This window comes from Saimiri boliviensis, chromosome 3 (genome assembly GCF_048565385.1).
Source record: "Saimiri boliviensis isolate mSaiBol1 chromosome 3, mSaiBol1.pri, whole genome shotgun sequence".
In the NCBI taxonomy this organism is placed as follows: domain Eukaryota; kingdom Metazoa; phylum Chordata; class Mammalia; order Primates; family Cebidae; genus Saimiri; species Saimiri boliviensis.
Genome location: NC_133451.1, coordinates 101,710,786 through 101,722,933, shown reverse-complemented (window position 1 = coordinate 101,722,933; position 12,148 = coordinate 101,710,786).

Below are 12,148 nucleotides of genomic sequence, written 5' to 3'. Positions count from 1 at the left end.
GGAGAAAAGGTAACTCATGCACTGTTGGTAGGAATGTAAATTAATGTAACTATCATGGAAAACTATGGAATTTCTACAAAAAACTAAAAGTAGAATTGCCATATGATCCAATAATCCCACTTCTGGGTATATCTCCAAAGGAATGAAAATCAGTTTTTCCAAGAGATATCTGCATTCCTATATTCATTGTAGCACTGTTCACAATAAGTAAGATATGGAATCAATCTCGGTGAATCAGATAAATGGATAAAGAAAATGTGGTCTGGAGAAAGGTAGCTCACACCTGTAATTGCAGCACTTTGGGAGACCGAGGTGGGAGGATTCCTTGAGCACAGGAGTTCAAGGATGCAGTGAGCTAGGATTGCACCATTACACTCCAGCCTGGGCAACAGAGTGAGAGCCTCTCAGAAAGAAAGAGAGAGAGAGAAAGAGAGAGAGAGAAGGAAGGAAGGAAGGAAAGAGAAAGAAGGAAGGAAGGAAAGAAAGAAAGAAAGAAGGAAGGAAGGAAAGAAAGAAAGAAGGAAAGAAAGAAAGAAAGAAAGAAGGGAAGGAAGGAAGGAAGGAAGGAGAAAGAAAATGTGATATATACACACTGCCCAGTCTGGAATATGGTTGCTCTTTCCTAGCTCATTATAGCCTGGAACTCGTGGGCTTAAGTGATCGTCCCACCTCAGCCTTCAGCATATGCCACCTCCTCTGACTAATTTTTAAGAATGTTTTTGTAGAAATGGAGTCTTGCTAAGTTGCCCAGGCTAGAATGGGAAGATGATGATTCAAAAGTACAAAGTTTCAGTTAGGAGGAATAAGCTTTAGTGATCTACGCACAGAATGGTGACTATAATAAATAATAACACATTTTTTATTTCAAAATTGTTAAAATAGATTTTAAATGTTTTCACCACACAAAAACGTAAGCATGTGAAATAATGGATTTGTTCATTAACTTAATCATTCCAAAATGTAAACAGATATTAAAACATTATATTGTACCCCAGAATATATTTCCAATTTGTATTTGTCTATTAAAACTAAATTTTTGTTAATTTTTAAATTGATAAATCAAATTTGATCATACATCAAATTGATCATATGTATTTCTGGGGAACATGTACAATGGGTAGTGATACATGCATACAATGTGTAGTGATCAAATCAGGGTAATTGGGATATCAGTGTTTGTTCACATATTATTTCCTCAAAAGAGTAGATACTTTAATTCCTCAGATGAGAAATCTGAAACTCAAAGAGATTGAGAATCTCCTCTACACACGATTATCCCAATAATCTGGTGAGTTGAATGATAAATAGAAGTCAAAGAGGAAGAAGGAAGGGTTGCCTGAAAGACTCCAGAATCTGGATATAAAGATGTATTCTCTTGGCTGGGTGCAGTACTCACAGCTGTAATCTCAGTACTTTGGGAGGCTAAGGTGGGCAGATTATGAGGTCAGGAGTTTGAGACCAGTCTGGCCAACATGGTGAAATCCTGCTTCTACTACACATAAAAAAAATTAGCCAGGTGTGATGGTGAGCGCCTGTAATCCTTGGGAGGCTGAGGCAGGAGAATTGCTTGAACCTGGGAGGCACAGATTGCAGTGAGCTGAGATCACGCCATTGCACTCCAGTCTGGGCAACGAGAGCATAACTGCGTCTCAAAAACAACACAAAACAAACAAAAAAACCATTGTCCAGCAGCTGCTGATGGCCACTAACAGGATTTTCTCTTATTTATTTATTTATTTATTTATTTTTATTTTTTAATTTTTATTGCATTTTAGGTTTTGGAGGATTTTCTCTTCTGTGTCTTAGTTGGGCATGAAGAGTATGAGAGATTTCAAGCGTACTGAGGAATGACACTTTCAATTCCTTCCCCAGCCAACTAGCTTCAATGGGCAGATTACTCAGAATTTAAAACAAGAAAAAATATAATCTAATTAGATCACTAAAATTACTTTGTCATTGCCATATCTTTCTAACAATTAAAAAAATATGGTGCTTAAAAAAAATCCCCCAATCTGAGGCTTTAAAATCCAACAGTCCTCTTCATTTTAATGATTAAGTTTTGTTTTTGTTTTTGTTTTTTTGAGACGGAGTCTTTGCTCTGTAGCCCAGGCTGCAGTGAAGCGGCGCGATCTCAGCTCACTTCAATCTCTGCCTCCCAGGTTCAAGAGATTCTCCTGCCTCAGCCTCCCGAATGATTAGTTAGAAAAAAAAAAAAAATCACAAAGCCCTATCCCCTTTTCCATCTGAATTCTCTTCTTAGGTGGTCTGCAGTGTCGGTGGGCTTCCACCGCCATCTGGTGGACAGTATGTAGATGTGCTCTGACTTGAGGAGACTCGCTGGCGTGGAGAGGAATGTGATGAATGAGAAGAGTCTCATTCATGCAATTGATTTGAAAGCAATGCATAGGAATATAAAAATTGAATGGATAAAAGTACTTACTTCTAGGCAATCAAAAAGGGGAACAATTTGTATATGTTGACTTACAGACGAGGATGAGGTGGAATCAAATAAATTAACATTCTTTAATGCTGCTAGCATCCTTCAACTCCACACTCCATAGCATGTAACACTTTTTGAACAGTCCCAGCACCATGGACCTGTTTAAGTAAAGCTGTTTATGCAGTCGTCTCGTTTGAGAGGACAGGAATTTCTGTATCTACGCCAATTTCTGTTTGTCATTGTAATCCCCTTGTCTTACACCTCACATTTCAACATTAAGAATCTACTTTCTCACTGGGGCCTGTCAGGGGGAGTGGCGGGAGGGAGGGCATCAGGAAAAACAGCTGATGCGTGCTGGGCTTAGCATCTAGGTGATGGATTGATAGGTGTAGCAATGACACAGGTTTAGCTATGTAACAAACCTGCACATCCTGCACATGTACCTTGCAACTTAAAGTAAGAATCTACGCCGGGCGCGGTGGCTCAAGCCTGTAATCCCAGCACTTTGGGAGGCCGAGGCGGGTGGATCACGAAGTCAAGAGATCGAGACCATCCTGGTCAACATGGTGAAAACCCGTCTCTACTAAAAATACAAAAAATTAGCTGGGCATGGTGGTGCGTGCCTGTAATCCCAGCTACTTAGGAGGCTGAGGCAGGAGAATTGCCTGAACCCAGGAGGCGGAGGTTGCGGTGAGCCGAGATCGCGCCATTGCACTCCAGCCTGGGTAACAAGAGCGAAACTCCGTCAAAAAAAAAAAAAAAAAAAAAAAAAGAAAGAAAGAAAAAGAAAAATAAGAATCTGCTTTCTGAGCTGGGTGCGGTGGCTCACATCTGTAATCCCACCACTTTGGGAGGCTAAGTTGGGAGGATCACTTGAGCTCAGGGTTCCAAGATCAGCCTGGGCAACAGAATAAGACCCTGTCTTTATTACAAAAAGAATCTACTCTGTTTTGATAAGATTGTACTATTTCTTTTTATTTTAAAGTTCAGGTAACACTTTATTTGAATTTTAACTTTACAGTGTTAGGGTGGGGACATGGTTGGGCAAAGGGCATGGCAGAGAAAAAAATCATTGGTATTGCGGCCACCAGGTTGTCCTAGCGTTCCAACATCAGCACCTGGCTGCACTGCACATGGTGGTTAGGTTGGATCATGGGACCAGTTCTGGTCAGTGAGTTATGAGTTAAGATTTTTAAAATGTATACGATTCCAGGCAAGTAGTTACCATGTGACAATAAGACAGCAGAATAGATCTCATAATGTTAACTAATTTGGGGATTTAATTTTTTTTTTTGTCATTTCTTTGTAAAACAAATGAAACATGAAGTATACACCATGCTCAATGTCATCTTCTATGATAAATATCGGACAAATGGTATGAATTGTGATACAATATAATGAAATTAATTTTTTTCATACTTCCCAGAACATAGCCAGATAAACAGATACTGCCTTTCAAAGCAATCAGCTTGGGTAATGATACGCTTATTTTTAGCAATGTGCTTGATATGGTTTGGCTCAGTGTTCCCACCCAAATCTCATGTCAAATTGTAATCCCCAGTGTTGTGAGAGGGACCTGGTGGGAGGTGACTGGATCACGGGGGCAGATTTCCCCCTTGCTGTTCTCATAATAGTGACTACGTTCCCATGAGTTCTGGTTGTTTGAAAATGTGTAGCACTTCCCCCTTCACTCTCTCTCTCTCCTGCTCTGCCATGTGAAGATGTGCCTCCTTGCCCTTCACCTTCTGTCATGATTGTAAGTTTCCTGAGTCCACCCCAGAAGCAGACATTTGTATAGCCCACAGTATCATGAGGCAATTCAATTTCTTTTCTTTATAAATATCGAGTCTCAGATTTGTCTTTATAGCAGTGTGAGAATGAACTAATACAGTGCTAATACTCAAAATACACTCAAAATCATAAGGGTCAACATTTTTTAGTCCTGCTGGGCATGATGGCTCATGCCTGTAATCCCAGTACTTTGGGATGCTGAGGTGGGTGAATCATCTGAGGTCAGGAGTTCAAGACAAGCCTTGCCAACATGGCAAAACTACTAAAAATACACAAATTAGCTGGGCACCTGTAATCCCATCTATGCTGGAGGCTGAGGCAGGGAGAACTGCTTGAACCCAGGAGGCAGAGGTTCAAGCTACTAGTACTAAGCAAGCTGTATAAGGAGCCTCAGCCCCCTCAGTGGTTGTGTCTGATGTGTACGGGAATGAGACCTAAGCCCTTTGTGTCCGCCAAGTCACATCAGACCTGACCCAGCTCTACCTACTGGATTGCTTACTATAAAATTTAGGGTCAGTCCCACAGTTGTATAGGTTTCCTGGCAGGCTTCATTTCTTCTTTTTAACCTCTAAACTGGGTGATTTGGTACGGTGGGTAACTTATTAGGATACTGTAACTGGACTCAGATTTGGCTTTTCATAGCTGAAAAGCCAGACGTGAGAGGTAAGGGTAGGTGGGAGGAAAAGCAGGTTTAATTGGAGAGCCAGCAAACCTGGAAGATAGTGAACTAGCCATCTACAGTGCTATCTTAAATTTTAAAATGTATCCTAGAGTTTTTAAAAGGAAATTTGCTATGGGAAACCTGGGGGAGTGGTGCAGGATGTGGGGTCTGTGCATCTTTGTTCAGATGGCTAGATTGCATAATGCTATCTGGAGGTCTGCTTGGCGTTATCTTGACTTCAGCCCAATGGTGGTGGACTAATTGTTTGTGACCCCTGCGAAGTGGAAGAAGGCTGCAATTGGGACTCCGCACCTGGTTTGTTTCAAGATTAGCCTCTGGAATTTCTTTCTTTCTTTCTTTTCTTTCTTTCTTTCTTTCTTTCTTTTTTTTTAGATGGAGTCTTCTCTGTCTCCCAGGCTGGGGTACAGTGGCTCAATCTCGGCATACTGCAACCTCCGCCTCACAGGTTCAAGTAATTCTCCCACCTCAGCTTCCAAGAGTAGCTGGGATTACAGGCACCCACCATTATGCCTGGCTAATTTTGTAGAGACACCATGTTGGCTAGGCTGGTCTTGAATTTCCTACCTCAGGTGATCCGCCTGCCTCGGCCTCCCAAAATGCTGGGATTACAGGCATGAGCCACCACGCCCTGGCCTGGAATTTCTTAAGTATAAACATAATTAGAGGGCCGGGCGCGGTGGCTCAAGCCTGTAATCCCAGCACTTTGCGAGGCCGAGGCAGGTGGATCACGAGGTCGAGAGATCGGGACCATCCTGGTCAACATGGTGAAACCCCGTCTCTACTAAAAATACAAAAAATTTAGCTGGGCATGGTGGCTCGTGCCTGTAATCCCAGCTGCTCAGGTGGCTGAGGCAGGAGAATTGCCTGAACCCAGGAGGCGGAGGTTGCGGTGAGCCGAGATCGCGCCATTGCACTCCAGCCTGGGTAACAAGAGCGAAACTCCGTCTCAAAAGAAAAAAATAATAATAATAATTAGATAAGCTTGCCTTGCTGGAGAGGAGTGTCTAGAGAGGGAAGAAATGAAGGAGTAAGAGAAGAAGGGAAGGGAGAAAAAGAGAATGGAATATTAAAAAATATTTTTAAAACTGAGGTCCTAGGTTACAATGCTTCTCTCCAGTTCCACTGAGTTTTCCTTCTTCGCTACCCCCATCTACTCCCTGGTTCTCATAGTTACAGCCATTCTTGCACTATGTGGCCCTGCTTGGACCCTAGTTGCTTGGACTAGGAGTAGGCACTTGACAAAAACAAAATGTTGATTTTTGAAAAGGTAAATAACAGTCCTTTCACTCTCAATTTGGGACTGAGGATAAAATAATCTGGTCTCAGTTTGGAATCTCTTAAACGGAGGAGCTATGCGTTCTGGAGCTGTTGAGGGTCATCTTCAACCAGATAGAATGCTTACCAACAGCATTTCCCTCCTCTACGTTCTAATTCCATTCATTGATATCAGGGAAGAGGAGGAGGAAAAGGATGAAAGAGTGAATGAAGTATCACTAAGAGTACTGCTGCCAGCAATTAAGGGTCTGATTTCAGCCCATTCCAGAGTCTCAGCTGTAGTCCTACTCCTTATAGTAAGAAACTCTCCTTCCTTTCTACTTAAACTGCAGGTTGAGTATCCCCAGTATAAACGATCGAAATCCAAAATGCTACACTGAGCATTTCCTTAGAGTGTCATGTTGGTGCTCAAAAAGTTTTGGATTTTGAAGATTTTGGGTTTTCAAGTGATGAATACTCAACCCGTAATTTTATAGTTTCTGTTTCCTGCAGTCAAATGAGTGTAAACCAATACTCCAAGATCCTTGAATGTCTTCTATTAAATTATTTTTTTTTCATTTTTATTTTTAAAAATAAAGACGGGGTTTCACCACATTGGTCAGGCTGGTCTTGAACTCCCGACTCAGGTGATCCGCCCGCCTTGGCCTCCAAAGTGCTTGGATTACAGGCGTGAGCCACCACGCCTGGCCTCTGATAAAGTTATTTTAAAAATATCTTCAGAGCCAGTGTATAAGCCAACCACAAAGTGAGTTTTGCAACATTGCAATTACCTTTCATGAGTTTGGTGACATTTAATACAGCAAATAATCGTAAATGCTTACTTTGTGCAATGCACAGTGCTTGTCAATCAAAAGAATCCAAAGATTAGTAGAAGTTAATCGTTTTTCTGGGAGAGAAGACAATTTACAAAAATCGTAATAGCTAGTAGGTTCCATGATAAAAGTATAAGTAAAAAGAGTAAGGGACAGAGAAGAGTGATTTATTCAGATTTTTAAAAATTATCAAATGTTGAAATACCAACAACATGCTGAGGAGTATGTTATGATTCACAGATAGAATGCAGAATAGAACATAATCTCTTACTTTAAGGAGCTTAAATTTTATCACAAGGGTAAGTACAAGGGTGCTTGGCAGCCAAAGGAGCACTGGCAATGTGCTGGGGCTGGTGGCAGGTTTGAGGAGGCATCCAGAAGAGACAATATCTAGGCAGATATGGGAAGATAAAAAGTTAAATAGAATTAAATGAAGATGGGCTAGAAGAAAGAAATCTCAAATACAAAAGATTGATGTTGGGACAATCCTTTTAGCAGCATTAAATGCCCGACTCTCAGATTCCATTACTCCCCACTTTGCTGTTTGGCTCTTTTTTAGTCTTCTTGGTCCTGGGTCCCCTCCTCTTTCCCCTTCCCTCTCCCCTCCTGCTTGGAGTGTTTTTAACTAACCAATACATATCTTGAGACCAGAGCTGTGGTCAGTGAGTCCTGTTAACCTCCTAAGATCTGTACGTTTCACCAAGTTCCTCTGTCACCCAGGGATGGTTTGCTGGGCTCCCATCCTCCAGAAGTTTCCATGCCACCAGCAGGCTGAATGTCTTTGTGGCAGTCATACCTCTCCTGAGAGGTCTGACTCTCAGCCTTAGTGGGAAAGATGCCCTCTCTAAATTATTTATTTATTTATTATATATTTTTTCGAGACAGAGTCTCGCTCTGTCACTCAGTCTGGAGTACAGTGGCACGATCATGGCTCACTGCAGCCTCAGTCTCCTGGGTTCAAGTGGTCCTCCTGCCCAGCCTCCCAAAGTACTGGGAATATAAGAGTGAGCCACTGTGCCTGGCTTTCCCCCTCTAAATTTAAAAATTTTCTTCTTTGTGCACTATCCATTGGCTTTAGAGGTAATAGCCACCATCTGCAGTTGTTATTTCTGTACTGTTTAGAATCCTCTTTTGCCTCTTTTAGTAGTTCACCATATTTACTACTTAATAATTATTTATATTAAACTTTTCTGTTGATGTAACTGGAATGTTTTTAGTCTCCTTATTTATCCCTGGTTGATATAATGAGGCAGAGAAGTGACTTGGGAATGACTCCACAAAAATGCACAAACCAACTGGGTGTGGTGGCTCATGCCTGTAAACCCAGCACTTTGGGAAGCTGAGGCAGGAGGATCACTTCAGCTCAGAAATTCAAGACCAGCCTGGGAAGCATAGTGGGACCTTGTCTCTGCCAAAAATAAAAAGCAAAAATAGCCAGGTGTGGTGGTGCACACTCGTGGTCCCAGCTACTCAGGAGGCTGAGGTGGGAGGATCTCTTGGGCCCAGGAATTTGAGGCTGCCGTGAGCTGTGGTCTCCCCAATGCACTCCAGCCTGGGTGATAGAGTGAGACCCTGTCTTAAAAAAAAGAAAGATAAGAAAAGAAAAAAAGAAAAGCACAAACCATACTATAAAAGAACGGAATAATTTTTTATGAAAATTAAAGACTAATGTTCTTTAGGTGATACTTTTCAGAAAATGAAAAGGTAAGTCAGTCCAGTAGAAAATATTTGCAATATGTGTACCTGATAAAGACTTGTGTATGGAATACACAAAATATCTCAAAAATAAGAAGCCTGTTAATTTGTTAGGGCCATCATAACAAAATACCACAGACTGGGTGGCTTAAAAACACAAATTTATTTTCTCACAGTTCTGGAGGTTAGAAGTTCTAGATCAAGGTGTCAGCAGATTTGGTTTCTTCTGAGGTCTCTTTCCTGGGCTTGCAGATAGCCTGCCATGCTAGAAGCCTTGTCTTCTCACGGTGGTGTCCTCACATTGTCCTTCCTTTGTGCATGCACATGTCTATATTCTAATCTCCTTATAAAGACCAATGAGAAACTTGCAGATTGTGTGGTCTGAGTGTTCTCCTTATTGCAGTAGTCCCTCTCCTCCTATTGCAATAATCATTTTGAATCAAGTCTCTCCTTGCCCACATCCAGATTTGTTTTTATTTGCCATTTCCATCCTGTTTACCATGTGTTCAGCTATGGCAACCTAGTGGGAATTGAGCAAGTAAAGAGCCAACTACAGCCTAGGAAGGTATGTATTGTGTAGGACCTGTTACATCATTTTCATGTAAGATGAAAATGGTGAATGCTTTATTCAAGAGAGAAAGGCAAAAGTGCCACTAAAGTACTGAAATTTGTTTTTTCTTTTCTTCTATAGTTTCTCTCAACTTATTATGGTGTCTTTTTAAATTTAGTGTCATTGTAAATAAAGAAAAATTAAAATTTTTATTAGCATGAATTTACTGTTCATCATTATATTGTGCAATGTCAGTCAAATGCAAATATATGTGTGTCCAGGTGTGGTGGCTCATGCCTGTAATATCTGCACTCTGGGAGGCTGAAGTAGGAGGATCGCTTGAGCCCAGGAGTTCAAGACCAGCCTGGACAACAGAATGAACCCCCTTTCTCCACAAAACAAAAACAAAAACAAAACAGCTAGCTGGACATGGTGGCACATGCCTGTGGTTCCAGCTACTTGGGAGGCTGGATGGGAAGATCCTTTGAGCACAGGTGGTTGAGGCTATAGTGAGCCGTGATCACATCACTGCACTCCAGCACTCCAGCATGGGCAACAGAGCAGGACCCTGTCTCTAAAAATTAAATAAACAAAAAAACAGCTGCAGGTCATTGGCACAAATCCGGACAGGCGATCTGACTAGCACTGAGAGCGACTGCCAGACAGAGCTACCCATCCCACCCAGAAAGAGGGAGAGCTGAAAGCAGGGAGACAGGTGATACACTTGGCAAGTCCCACCCCCACAAAGTCCAGCAAACTGAAATCCTCTTGCTTTGAGAGTTTTGCAGCCAGCACATCAGTTTGAGCTCCACCTAGGAAGATCCAGCTGGGTGGGAGGAAGGGAGTCTGCCATTGTGAAGGCAGGGCTAAACCAGAGGAAACCTATATAGCAGCCAGGCTGAGCCCGAGTCAGGCCAGCAGTGCCTCGGCAGGCAAACAAGGGACAGGCGACATCCTCAAGCAGCTCCCTGACTCCTGCAGAACCAAAAAATGCCTCATACAAGAGAGCTCAGGCTACACCAGGCGGGTACCCTTCTGGGACAAAGCTACCAGAGGAAAGATCAGGCAACAATCCCGACTGCTCCACAGCCCCTGTGGGTTATTCTCAGGCAGCCAAGGCCTGGAGTGGACCCCCAGCAGTCCTATAGCAGAGGGGCCTGACTGTTAGGAGGAAAAAAAAAAAAAAGAAAGAAAAGAAATAGCCTCAACATCAACAGAAAGGATGTCTGCTTAGAGACCCCATCCAAAATCACCAGTTTCAAAGATCAAAGATAGATAAATCCACAAAGATGAGAAGAAACCAGCACAAAAAGGATGAAATCGTCAAAAACCAGAATTCCACTCCTCCTCCAGGGGATCACAACTCCTCACCAGCAAGGGAACAAAACTGGATGGAGAATGAGTTTGGCAAATTGGCAGAAGCAGGCTTCAGAAGGTGGGTAATAACAAACTTCTTTGAGCTGAACATGTTCTAACCCAATGCAAAGAAACTAAAATCCTTGAAAAAGGTTAGATGAAATGCTAAAGAGAATAACCAGCTTAGAGAAGAACATAAACGACTTGATGGAGCTGAAAAACACAGCACGAGAACTTTGCAAAGCATACACAAGTTTCAATAGCTGAAGGGATCAAGCAGAAGAAAGGATATCAGAGATTGAAGATCAACTCAATGAAATAAAATGAGAAGGCAAGATTAGAGAAGAAAGAGTGAAAAGAAATGAAGAGTGAAACGAAGCCTCCAAGAAATATAGGATTATGTGAAAAGACCTAGTCTACATTTGATGGGTGTACCTGAATGTGACAGAGAAAATGAATCTAAGCTGAAAGATACTCTTCAGGATGTTAGCCAGAAGAATCTCCCCAACCTAGCAAGGCAGGCCAACATTCAAATACAAGAAATACAGAGAACACCACAAAGATACTCCTCAAGAAGAGCAACCCCAAGGCACATAATCATCACATTCACCAGGGTTGAAATGAAGGAAAAAATGCTAAGGGCAGCCAGAAAGAAAGGTCGGGCCACTCACAAAGGGAAGCCCATTAGACTCACAGCAGATCTCTTGGCAGAAACCCTACAAGCCAGAAGAGACTGGGGGCCAATATTCAACATCCTTAAAGAAAAGAACTTTCAACCCAGAATTTCATATCCAGCCAAACTAAGTTTCATAAGCAAAGGAGAAATAAAATCCTTTACAAACAAGCAATTTCCGAGAGATTTTGTCACCACCAGACCAGCCTTACAAGAGCTCCTGGAGGAAGCACTAAACATGGAAAGGAACAACCAGCACCAGCCACTGCAAAAACATACCAAACAGTAAAGACCAACAATGCAATGAAGAAACACCATCAACTAATGGGCAAAACAACCAGCCAGTAACAAAATGGCAGGATCAGATTTACACATAACAATATTAACATTAAATGTAAACGGCCTAAATGCCCCACTCAAAAGACACAGACTGGCAAACTGGATAAAATGACAAGACCCAATGGAGTGCTAGATCCAGGAGAACCATCTCGCATGCAAAGACACACATAGACTCAAAATAAAGGGATGGAAGAAGATTTACCAAGCAAATGGAGAGCAAAAAAAGAAGGGGTTGCAATCCTAGTCTCTGATAAAACGTACTTTTAACCAACAAAGATCAAAAGAGACAAAGAAGGGCATTACATAATGGCAAAAGGATCAATGCAACAAGAAGAGTTAACTATCCTAAATATATATGCACCCAATAAAGGAGCACCCAGATATATAAAGCAAGTTCTTAATGACCTAAAAGAGACTTAGACTCCCACACAATAACAGTGGGGGACTTTAACACTCCAGTGTCAATATCAGACAGATTAATGAGACAGAAAATCAACAAAGATATCCAGGACTTGAATGCAGATCTGGACCAAAT